The 10,242-nt window shown below is 40.3% G+C and overlaps 1 long non-coding RNA gene across 1 annotated transcript; it reads right to left on the bottom strand.

Annotated features, from left to right (window-relative positions):
* Positions 1–6,368: 6,368 nt before the first annotated feature.
* Positions 6,369–8,310, bottom strand: LOC307250745. The gene is made up of 3 exons (XR_013844880.1): positions 7,917–8,310; positions 7,501–7,556; positions 6,369–6,981 (listed from the first exon to the last, which is right to left on the bottom strand). It is a non-coding gene; the product is annotated as an uncharacterized lncRNA (long non-coding RNA).
* Between the last annotated feature and the right edge of the window lie 1,932 nt (positions 8,311–10,242).

Here is a 10,242-nt window from a genome sequence, read left to right as displayed (position 1 = left end):
ATTTCGACAACATCTTTTCAACATAAGATGGCAGTACTCTCAATATAGGAAAATAAGAGAGACCCTCAAGGTGAATGAATGCATGCTGCACATCGACTTTAGTGAAAACAGGCAACTCTCCATACAGGGGTATGTTATACTGGTACTATATAAACATAAGATTTCTTAACAATGCTTTCAATGGTTCTCTCTGAATGTACATTAAGTGTGCTATTACTATATAACAGGTACTTTACACTGCTGCAGATAATTCACCACTGGCGTTCTGCTTCATTTCGCCAAGTGGGCGTCCTGACCCAACAGCAATTTGGGCCCACCTGGATCCAGTCCAGTGCTGTTGATGCTCAAAGAAACATACCCAGAAATTCAGAAGCTTAACTTCTTTAGCGATGGGCCAGCTACGCAATATAGGCAAAAAGGAAACTTTTACCTTCTTTCACATGAGCCACATACTAAGCAGGGCTTTCACAGCATTAGCTGGAATTACTTTGAGGCAGGGCATGGCAAGGGGGCACCAGATGGTGTTGGCGGAGCAATTAAGAGGTCCGCTGACAGAGCCGGCAGAAATGGAGAGGACATTCCAAACGCACGTGTCCTGTATCAAACTTTGAAAGAAAAAAACTGCAGTGAAGCTGTTTTATGCCAGTGAAGAGGATATTGAAACAAAGCTTGAGGTAAGAAGATGAACTAAGAGGACGGGACTTCCGGGTTACAGAGCATGGGGTAGGTGCGACAGCTCATAGCTCCCACTGAATATTTCAGACCTAACTGATTAAACCCTATTTTCATAGTTTTTTTTTTTTGTGCTTGTGTTGCCGGTAACACTGCTACTGTTTCGGAGAAATGCCTAGAGGTAGGAGACGAGCAAAAAAAGATTCGGCAGAGACAGATATGTCACCGGACAGCGTGGTTAGCATTGACGTTGGTGCTAACCCAGTGGCTTCCATTCCGGACCTGCTCGAGCGGAATAGAGCAGCCATAACCGCTGAGATAGCTGCTGATATTAAATCTATTGCCGTTGAGTTTAGATCATCGTTTGCCAGCATGGACACAAAGCTGGACAACATCCAGGTCGTGGTCTCAGGCCAGGGGAAACGTATAACTGATCTCGAGGATAATGCGGAAGCTGTTTGCGGACGCCTGGAGCAAGTTGAGGCTACGTACTCCTCACTGCAGGAAGATAACAAGTTGCTGAGAGCTAAACTATCAGATTTGGAGGCGAGAAGCAGGAGACAGAACGTTCGCATTGTGGGCTTGCCGGAGTCGCTTGAGGGTGCGCGCCCCACCGCCTTTTTCTCCGAGCTCCTCTTCGAGGTTTTTGGTGATAAAATTCTACCTCCCCCCGGAACTGGACAGAGCTCACCGCACTCTGGCACCCAAACCTGGCCCGGGCGAGAGATCGCGGCCCGTTATCATACGCCTTCACCGATACCAGATTAAAGACCTAATCATGAGAGAGGCACGTAAACGGGGCGAGATGGAATATCACGGCCACAAGCTACGGTTCTACGAGGACTACAGCGCGGAGGTCGCAAAGCAGCGGGCTGAATACAGGGGGGTTCTGGCTGAGCTTTATCAGCGTGGTCTCCGTCCCTCTCTTCTACATCCTGCAAGGCTACGTATCACTCTCCAGAGCGGTGAGAGAAAGTGGCTGAGATCTGTCTCTGAAGCATCTAACTACATATCTACATTGGGTGTGAATCCGTAGTGAATATGATTGCCTGCCGTGAGTATACAATTTGGACAAATGCTTTTTTCATATCCCCAGCCAAACTCTCGGACTGACGTTACTACACGCATTTTTTTCTCCCTTTTTTAAAATGAGTAAATTGGCTGGGTGAACGTGATATTTTTTGTTGCTTGTTATTTTGACATTTTGACGTATTGTCTAGCTCACTCGCCTTTTTTTTTATTTTTTATTTCGAATACGATTGCCTGCCGTGAGTATACAATTTGGACAAATGCTCTTTTCATATCACCAGCCAAACTTTCAGACTGAGGGTACCACATGCATTTTTTTCCCCCTTTTTTAAAAATGAGTAAATTGGCTGGGTGAACGTGATATTTTTGTTGCTTGTCATTTTGATGTATTGTCTAGCTCACTTACTTTTTTTTTTCTCTCTTATTTTGTATCTCTATTTAAAAACGGCTAGATAAGCGTGTCTGTTCTTTATTTTTTTTGCCATTTGGACAGCTTGCCTAACTCACGCTTTGTTCTTTTTTTTTGTATTTCGAATTTGTTGGGTGAGCACGGTTTGTTTGTTTAGTGTGTTGTCATTTCGACAGTTTGCAGGATTGTTCATAGTGTTACTTGCTGTCAGAGCCGGAGTGGGACTCATTTTCAGCCCTGGAGTTTCATGCCTCAGACCGGCCCATTTTAGTTCACGACCAACATTATTAATATAATGTAATAACAACCTTAATATGTACGTCTGCAAAAGTGCACTGTTCTCTGCACCCTTGTAATTCTGTGTTTTTAGACTGTGTGGACTCAAATGCTCCTGTGTAGCCTAGCCTATAGGTGGCTGCCATGGTGCTACTATGTGCAGTAGGAGTGTGCGGAGACGTCATTATCTGTATCTGTTCAACAAACACAATTATCTGTATCTGTATTAGGATATGACACCGGAAGTGGGCTGGGCTTATGTCTGAATATTTTTTCACCAACAATTATTGTCCCTTCAGAGCCTCAAATTGATTTAATATTGGCATATTATTAATAATGAGATATATTTTCCTCATACTGTAAGCTACTTCTCATCTGTTTCTCTCTCTCATTATAAGTTATGAACTGTCTGAGCCCCTACACGTTTGACTGGGGGACATCTAACATTCAGAGTCTGAAACAGTAGGCCTATTACATCACAGTAAATCATAAACTTGCGCACTCTTTTTATTTTTAACTATAGTTGTATGATCCATCGATCTAGATAAGATTTATTTTTCCCGTTTATTTCCCTCTTCTCTCTCCCTCTCTCTCCCTGTCTCTCTATAGACCTATCTCTGTCGCGCTATCTCTCTCCCTATGTTTTTTAATTTCTAACTTAGTTCAATGAATAATTACTTTGGACTAGGAAACAGCGTTTTATAATCTAGTGATGTAAGTGATCAACGCACAAAAACTAAACTTTGTTTGAGCAAATCTCTTAGTTATAAACAGATTGTATGAACTAAACAGGCGGAGTCTTTGCAGATCAAATATTTAAAGATCGATTTTATTAAATGAATTACACGGCCCGTTGCCATTAGAGAGACGCGGTTCACGTTCAGAGATTTGAAATAAATTAAAGTCAGGAGGGACTGAAGGTGAGTTGGGGTCAGAAACTTCCAGCGGAATGGAGAGAGACCGCGGCTCACGGGGCCATGCATAAATGCAGCCGGTCTTTCTCTTCTAAGCCACGGCAGCGGAGATGTACAGCTGATAGGTGCGACTCAAGTTAAGGCAGAACGCGCTGCGTCAATTTAGTGCATGATAGGCAAAATAAATAAATAGTTGTTTCCCGAATGATTCGGGAAGTAAAAATATTCGGATCGATCTCATTATCCGTGCTCATCGGAATAAATGTTCGGATTCGGGCTCATCCCAGTGCAGCCGACGCTCCAGTCGCCATTGTCCCGAGCATAGGCCTACATTGAAAATAAATGACTGGGGGCTGGCACTAACTTTTATGAAGCCTTTGGTATGAGTGCAGAATTACAAGTTATCTTCTTTCACCGCGTAGTCCGACATGAAAGACATGCTGCTAGTGAGAGACACGCAGCAGGGCTAGGAGGCCATAGTTCCTGTTTCTGCTTCAAAATAAAAGTCATCTCACATTACGCCAGTTAGATGCTTTTAATGTGAAACTGAAGCTGTATGAAATGGTCAGTTTCCATTAGCAGTAACTTAACTGCGGACTAATAATATGATTTTTAATGCACCAATAGGTATAATGATATTTTAACCCAGTGCCATGACTGGGCCGGCCCTCGCAGCCCAAAAACCAGAGCGGCCCACCGGGAATGCTCCCGGTTCTCCCGATTAGCCACTCCGGGCCTGCTTGCTGTTATGGGGTTAATTGCACAAGACTTATGTGGGAAGCTAGCACAAGTCAGTAAGTTAAGGCTGGGAATGTCTGTTGTGAGACTAGTAAGGGTCTCCTGGGGTTTGCTGTTTAGAGCAATATATGGGGTGGGTTCTGGGTGGGATGGGGTGGTGTTAACTGGGAGTTTAGCTGATAAGTTATCACCTTCTGTGTTTTCAGTTATTTGTCTTTTTCTTTTTTTGTGTGTGTTTTTCTTTCCCTCTGTATTTTGCTACTCTTTTTCTTATCGGAGTAACTCTTTTTATTCTCACTATAACTGAGCTAGATGAAGGGCAATCTTAATTTAATTAGTTGGAATGTCAAGGGGCTAAAGTGAAAAGGGGTAAGGTCTTAATCCACCTAAAACGGCTCAGGGCTGGAATAGTTTTCCTTCAAGAAACCCACTTACATGACTCTGACCATGGGCGATTAAGTAAATGCTGGCGTGGATAATTTTTTCATTCTAATTTCAGGGGTAAGGCTAGGGGCACAGCTATCCTTATTGATAATAATATTCCTTTTGAGTCCTCAAACATTATATCAGATAAAAATGGACGTTTTATTATTGTTTCAGGCAAACTTTACAATAAGTCAGTCATCTTGGCCAACGTCTACGCGCCTAACGTCAATGATGTAGAATTCTTTAAAGGTCACATATTATGCTAAATGCACTTTTTAAATGTGTTCTAACATATCCATGGGGCCACGGTGTGCCTAGAGACTGCCAAAATATAAAAAAAAATAACAATCTCTCCTTTTCTCACTCTCCCCCTTTCTGAAACCCCCACCCCTCCCCCCCAATATTCACCTTATTTTGGAACGTAACCATGGAAGACGCCATTGTTGTTGATCCTGTCATCGAACTTCCGGTTAGCTTGATCTTAGTATAGCATACCTGCGGAGCCCCGTTGCTTGTTCCGTCCACTTTATGTATAAAAAAAACAACTGAATAGCATCCCTACCCGGAGAAGTGACTTGGCTATGAAGCTACGTTGAAGAAACCACTCCGGGTGCTATCCAGGTATGTCAAACTATCATCAGCCTCCTCTGTTTACTGGTTTGATTAAAAAGTTTGTGAACAATTTGTAGCCTACTAACAACAAAAACTATATGGCGGAACGAAAATTATGTATCATGTAACGTGTGTTACCTAATTAATTCTGCATTCAATTCTATGTAAACATACATATTTTACTTATTTAACAGTTAAACCAGATAATAATATAGGCTACCTACTAATGTAGATTGGGCCGAATAGGCCTATGATGACCACAATCAGGCTGAGTAGCCTACAGATCAGATATTTGCAATCATTGTGGATTATGGAAATAGTAAATGCACGTTATCTAAGAGTTGTTTACAGTGGGGAAATTATTATTTTGTTTGTAGGCTGCATTAATGAAATACAATTTTCTATTTTACTAGGTGACAATGCAACACCCAGCACCGAGCCATGGATGTGGATGTGCCAAACTCACTGAGATGCTGTGACCCAGTGGGAGGACTGGACCCTTTGTGACCATAGTTACAGTTCATGTCTCCCCCAAGAAATGTACAGTTAAATGTCAATTGGTTTACTTATTACAAGACATATGCAAAATGTACAGTAACATTTTAAATTTGTACTTATTACAAAAGACACGTGCAAAATGTACAGTAAAGTGCCACAAAGTTTATTAAAAACACATACTTATTTCAACAGCATTCAACAAATAAATATTTTGTTTTAATTCCTCAAATGTATTATATTAATTAAGCAATTTTGGAATCAGCTTTTGTGAAAACAAACAATTGTTAACATACTACCGGAAACTTTTTCTTCTTTGAAATACATTTTAACTACATTAACAGAATGTTTAACATTAGGGCGAGATGGGAGAAATGAACAGCTGGTTTAGATCTAGTTTTTACAAAGCTGCTTGTATTTCATATAGTGACAACCTGCCTGCCTGAATTTCATTTGCAATACGAGGCAGCATATATTTAAAATAGAAAGCCTTTAGACTTGGCACAATTTCTGTACAGAAATTTGCATCATTAGCTACACCCAGCAATATTGCTGCTGGGATAGGGTTACACCAACTGGAAATTGAAAATATGTCTTGTTGGTAAACTCTCCTCCCGTCATGTTAAGACGCCACTGCTCTGCTTCTTTCAGTTTAATTGTTTTTCTAAGTATTGATAACACTCTCCTTATACTTTGTGAAAACCAGCTGAGGCCAGACACTCTGTTCCTCACGTAAGGCAACCGATTACAGTACCCGCTGAACTGTAATTGGTGTCCTTATGTGAGGGACAGAGCGTCTGGCCAATTGCAATTAAAAAAAAATCTAAAATCCACACAGCAACTTCTTTACACATTTTAATGTACAACATTTTGCACAATCACCTGAAAGAAGAGTGACTGTCGTAACAACAAACACGGACCAGTGGGTTTTCCCAGGAAATGTGTCCCTGCCCTTATTGGCAGTGAGTAAAGGGAGAACTGCCTCATGGGAGGATCTCGCTGTCTCTCAATCCACAGCTGAGTTCAAAGCTTTTCTTAGACTGAAAGTAAGTTTTACTTTGTTAGCCTCTTAGAAATGTAGTGGTCTCAAAAGTCAAATGTATGTCTTAGAAAAATAGTGAAGTGAAAGTCATAAGTTTCCAAAAAAGCAGATACTCAAGTATAGTACAGACATTCAAAAAGTTGGAACTCAATAATTTAACTTATTTACTGTCCACCACTTCATGTAATAGTCATGCGGCCCATGTGATTGTGATTTTAATGCCCCCCATGTTCACATCTGAGATCTTATTACTGAAGTGGTCTTCCTGAGACGCCAGAGGATTTCCCCAAGGCTGGACACTTGGAACAGTACTCAGTGTTCATCACTCCATCAGGGCTTCCCGACAGCCATGGCTCCTCTGCTGACCACTGTGCAAAAAGAAGAAAGAAAAAATATATTTTTGTCAAGCAGCAATCGAGTGGTTGAATCAATATACATGTAGGCCTACAGCAGTACTAAATATTTCTGATTAATGATGGCAGACATCTGAATATTATAATAAACAACTTACTTTGAATCAAAGTGTTATTATTAGACTTGTACTTTCTGTGACATAGAAATAGACTGAATATCACAGATTATCCTGAATAAGTCTCAGAACTGATATTAAAATGTGTTGATTATGTAAGATTTAGTCAATCTTATTTCATTCCAAATAATTTTGTGGAAAAGAGTTGCATTAAACTGTATAAATGTAAAACACGACTCCATGCACAGAGATGGCAGTACATCTCATTTAATAGTTGCTTGCACAGTGTTCCACTTAAACGGAGCGAGCAACTACTAAACATACATGGTGTATTGCCAATGCCATAATGTCTTTGTGTATGGAGTCATTTCAAATGGGATATATTTTGTTTTTATGTAGAGAAGATTTACACACTTACCTCAAATCCATTTATGTACATACTTTCTTCCTCTGCCGATTCTCATTCTCGTTGTGCTGTGATACACGAAAAAGCATGTTAGCAAGTTAAATTTGATTAGGTTTAAATATAAATGGTATTGATTGTATAAGTAATCGCAAAGTTTTAGTGTTGTCAGAGGCTATTTTAACTAAAGTAGCTGCAAACATTTATTATGCTACTTCACATGAGTCGATATTTTTCATGTTATTTCTATTTTCTGGTTAGACAAAACATAGAAAACTGATCATTTGAACTTAATTTAATCACATAATTGTATATTGGGAAAGATTATCAGATGATATAATTTGAGATTACACTTTAGAATAGAGAAATATGCCCTTGTATGATTGACAATCATTGTAGGTTTAAAACAAAAAAACATCATATTGTCTTACCTTCCTCAATTGAAGCTGCTTTACTTGGAGTAGCCTAGTACCGCTTTACCCCTCTGAAGGTACTGACTCAGTGCTCTTGACATTTTTTCACCATGGCTCCATCTTCTCCAAGGGACAGCTAAATATGACCATAGTAATCTAGCCACTTTCTCATGTCATCCTCGTTGCGGGCGTCTGACTGCCACTTCGTAATAAGAGGATGCGACCACGGTGTGTGTAGATGTTAGCGATGTAAGCTAGTTTATCGAAAACAAACTACTAAATTACAAATGGCTTAGTACTTAACTTACTAAACGTACTACTTTTACGTTTAGAACCTTTCTGTAAACAAATATTTCTTCCCTACGATTCAATTGTGCTTCATTGTTTGCCGCTGTTTACATTCTTTCGCGGCTCTGCAGCGCTGAACCGGAAGTCGCATGATAAACTCGCTAGAATCGGAAGTGGAAAACGGGGCGTTCCAAAATAAGGTGAATACTCCAGTCAGAATTCTCGCGGTTTATGACGTCATAAACTGCACAGTCACATCCCCATATTTTCTTTATATGTCCATGCTTCCGATGCATCCCCCCCACATTAGTAACCAGAAATTTCCACTGTGCAGTAGTCTATGATAACCCCACCCCCCATTTCTTATTGGTCCACGGCCCCGAGATCCCGTGCCCGAGATCCCATGAGATCCTCTGAATTTTTTTTCGAGCGACAGCCATGTTGCTTTCCCCGCTAAGCGACAAGATGCCCATAGCCTACAGCCTGAAGTTACATACACCAACACAGAATGCTTTTGCTCATACTCCACTAATTTATCTTAACCACAGCAGTCTATGCCTCGTTTTTAATAACACAACGGATAGGAAGCTACTTGTGGGTTTTTGCAAACAGTGAAACTGAAAGAAATGTTTTTATTGGTATTTTTGCCTGACTGGTGTATAGCTATTTAGCTTTGCATTCAGCTTTTGCTCATAAAAACATAATTCTATTACCCACACCAGTCTGGAAATGCCTCGTTTTGACCAGGACAAAGGATTGTAACTTAATAGTGTGGAAGTCAATTTTGAATATATTTTTTTCACTGATTTGTGTGGTACTTTAAGTTTATTTTATCGTCTGAGTCTTATTTTTAGCGTTAGCGCCCATGTAGCTTCTGTTGTAGCACCAAGTTTTGCTCATAACACTCTGTTTATACTCCCCACAGCAGTCTGAAAATGCCTCGTTTTTAATAACACAACGGATATGAAGCTACTTGTGGGTTTTTGCAAACAGTGAAACTGAAATGAATGTTTTTATTGGTATTTTTGCCTGACAGGTGTGTAGCTATTTAGCTTTGGGACAAGCATTCAGCTTCTGCTCATAAAAACATAATTCTATTACCCACACCAGTCTGGAAATGCCTCGTTTTTACCGGGACAAAGGATTGTAACTTAATAGTGTGGAAGTCAATTTTGAATATATTTTTTTCACTGATGTGTGTGGTACTTTTAGTTTATTTTATCGTCTGAGTCTTATTTTTAGCGTTAGCGCCCATGTAGCTTCTGTTGTAGCACCAAGTTTTGCTCATAACACGCTGTTTATACTCCCCACAGCAGTCTGAAAATGACTAGTTTTTAATAACACAACGGATAGGAAGCTACTTGTGGGTTTTTGCAAACAGTGAAACTGAAATAAATGTTTTTATTGGTATTGTTGCCTGACTGGTGTATAGCTATTTAGCTTTGGGACAAGCATTCAGCTTTTGCTCATAAAAACATAATTCTATTACCCACACCAGTCTGGAAATGCCTCGTTTTTACCAGGACAAAGGATTGTAACTTAATAGTGTGGAAGTCAATTTTGAATATATTTTTTTCACTGATGTGTGTGGTACTTTTAGTTTATTTTATCGTCTGAGTCTTATTTTTAGCGTTAGCGCCCATGTAGCTTCTGTTGTAGCATCAAGTTTTGCTCATAACACACTGTTTATACTCCCCACAGCAGTCTGAAAATGACTCGTTTTTAGAAATCAAACTTTGAAGCTACTGTTTTCACTGGTTTTAATCATGTCAGGTCATGTCAAACTGTTCTCTTAGCTTAGCTCCGGCCCGGAGCCTCCTAGTAAACACTCGCAGTCACGACTCACGTAGTGTCTCTCTAGTATCGCGAGAGCACGGCAGAGACGGTGGGAGAGCCCCATGACCATATAAAGAAAGCCCGGCAGAGAGGTGGGAGGGGCCAGCCAGATCGCACAAATATAGGTCATCTTGAGACCAGAGGACAATCAGGGTACAGAGGCTTGCTACAATAAATGATCTGAAAAAAAAATTCAGCTAACAACAAAAAAAAACGTATT

This window comes from Ammodytes marinus (assembly GCF_949987685.1).
Source record: "Ammodytes marinus genome assembly, chromosome: 5".
Lineage (NCBI taxonomy): Eukaryota > Metazoa > Chordata > Actinopteri > Uranoscopiformes > Ammodytidae > Ammodytes > Ammodytes marinus.
The sequence above is the reverse complement of the archived record's forward strand: the minus strand, read 5'-3'. Positions and strand labels throughout refer to the sequence as shown.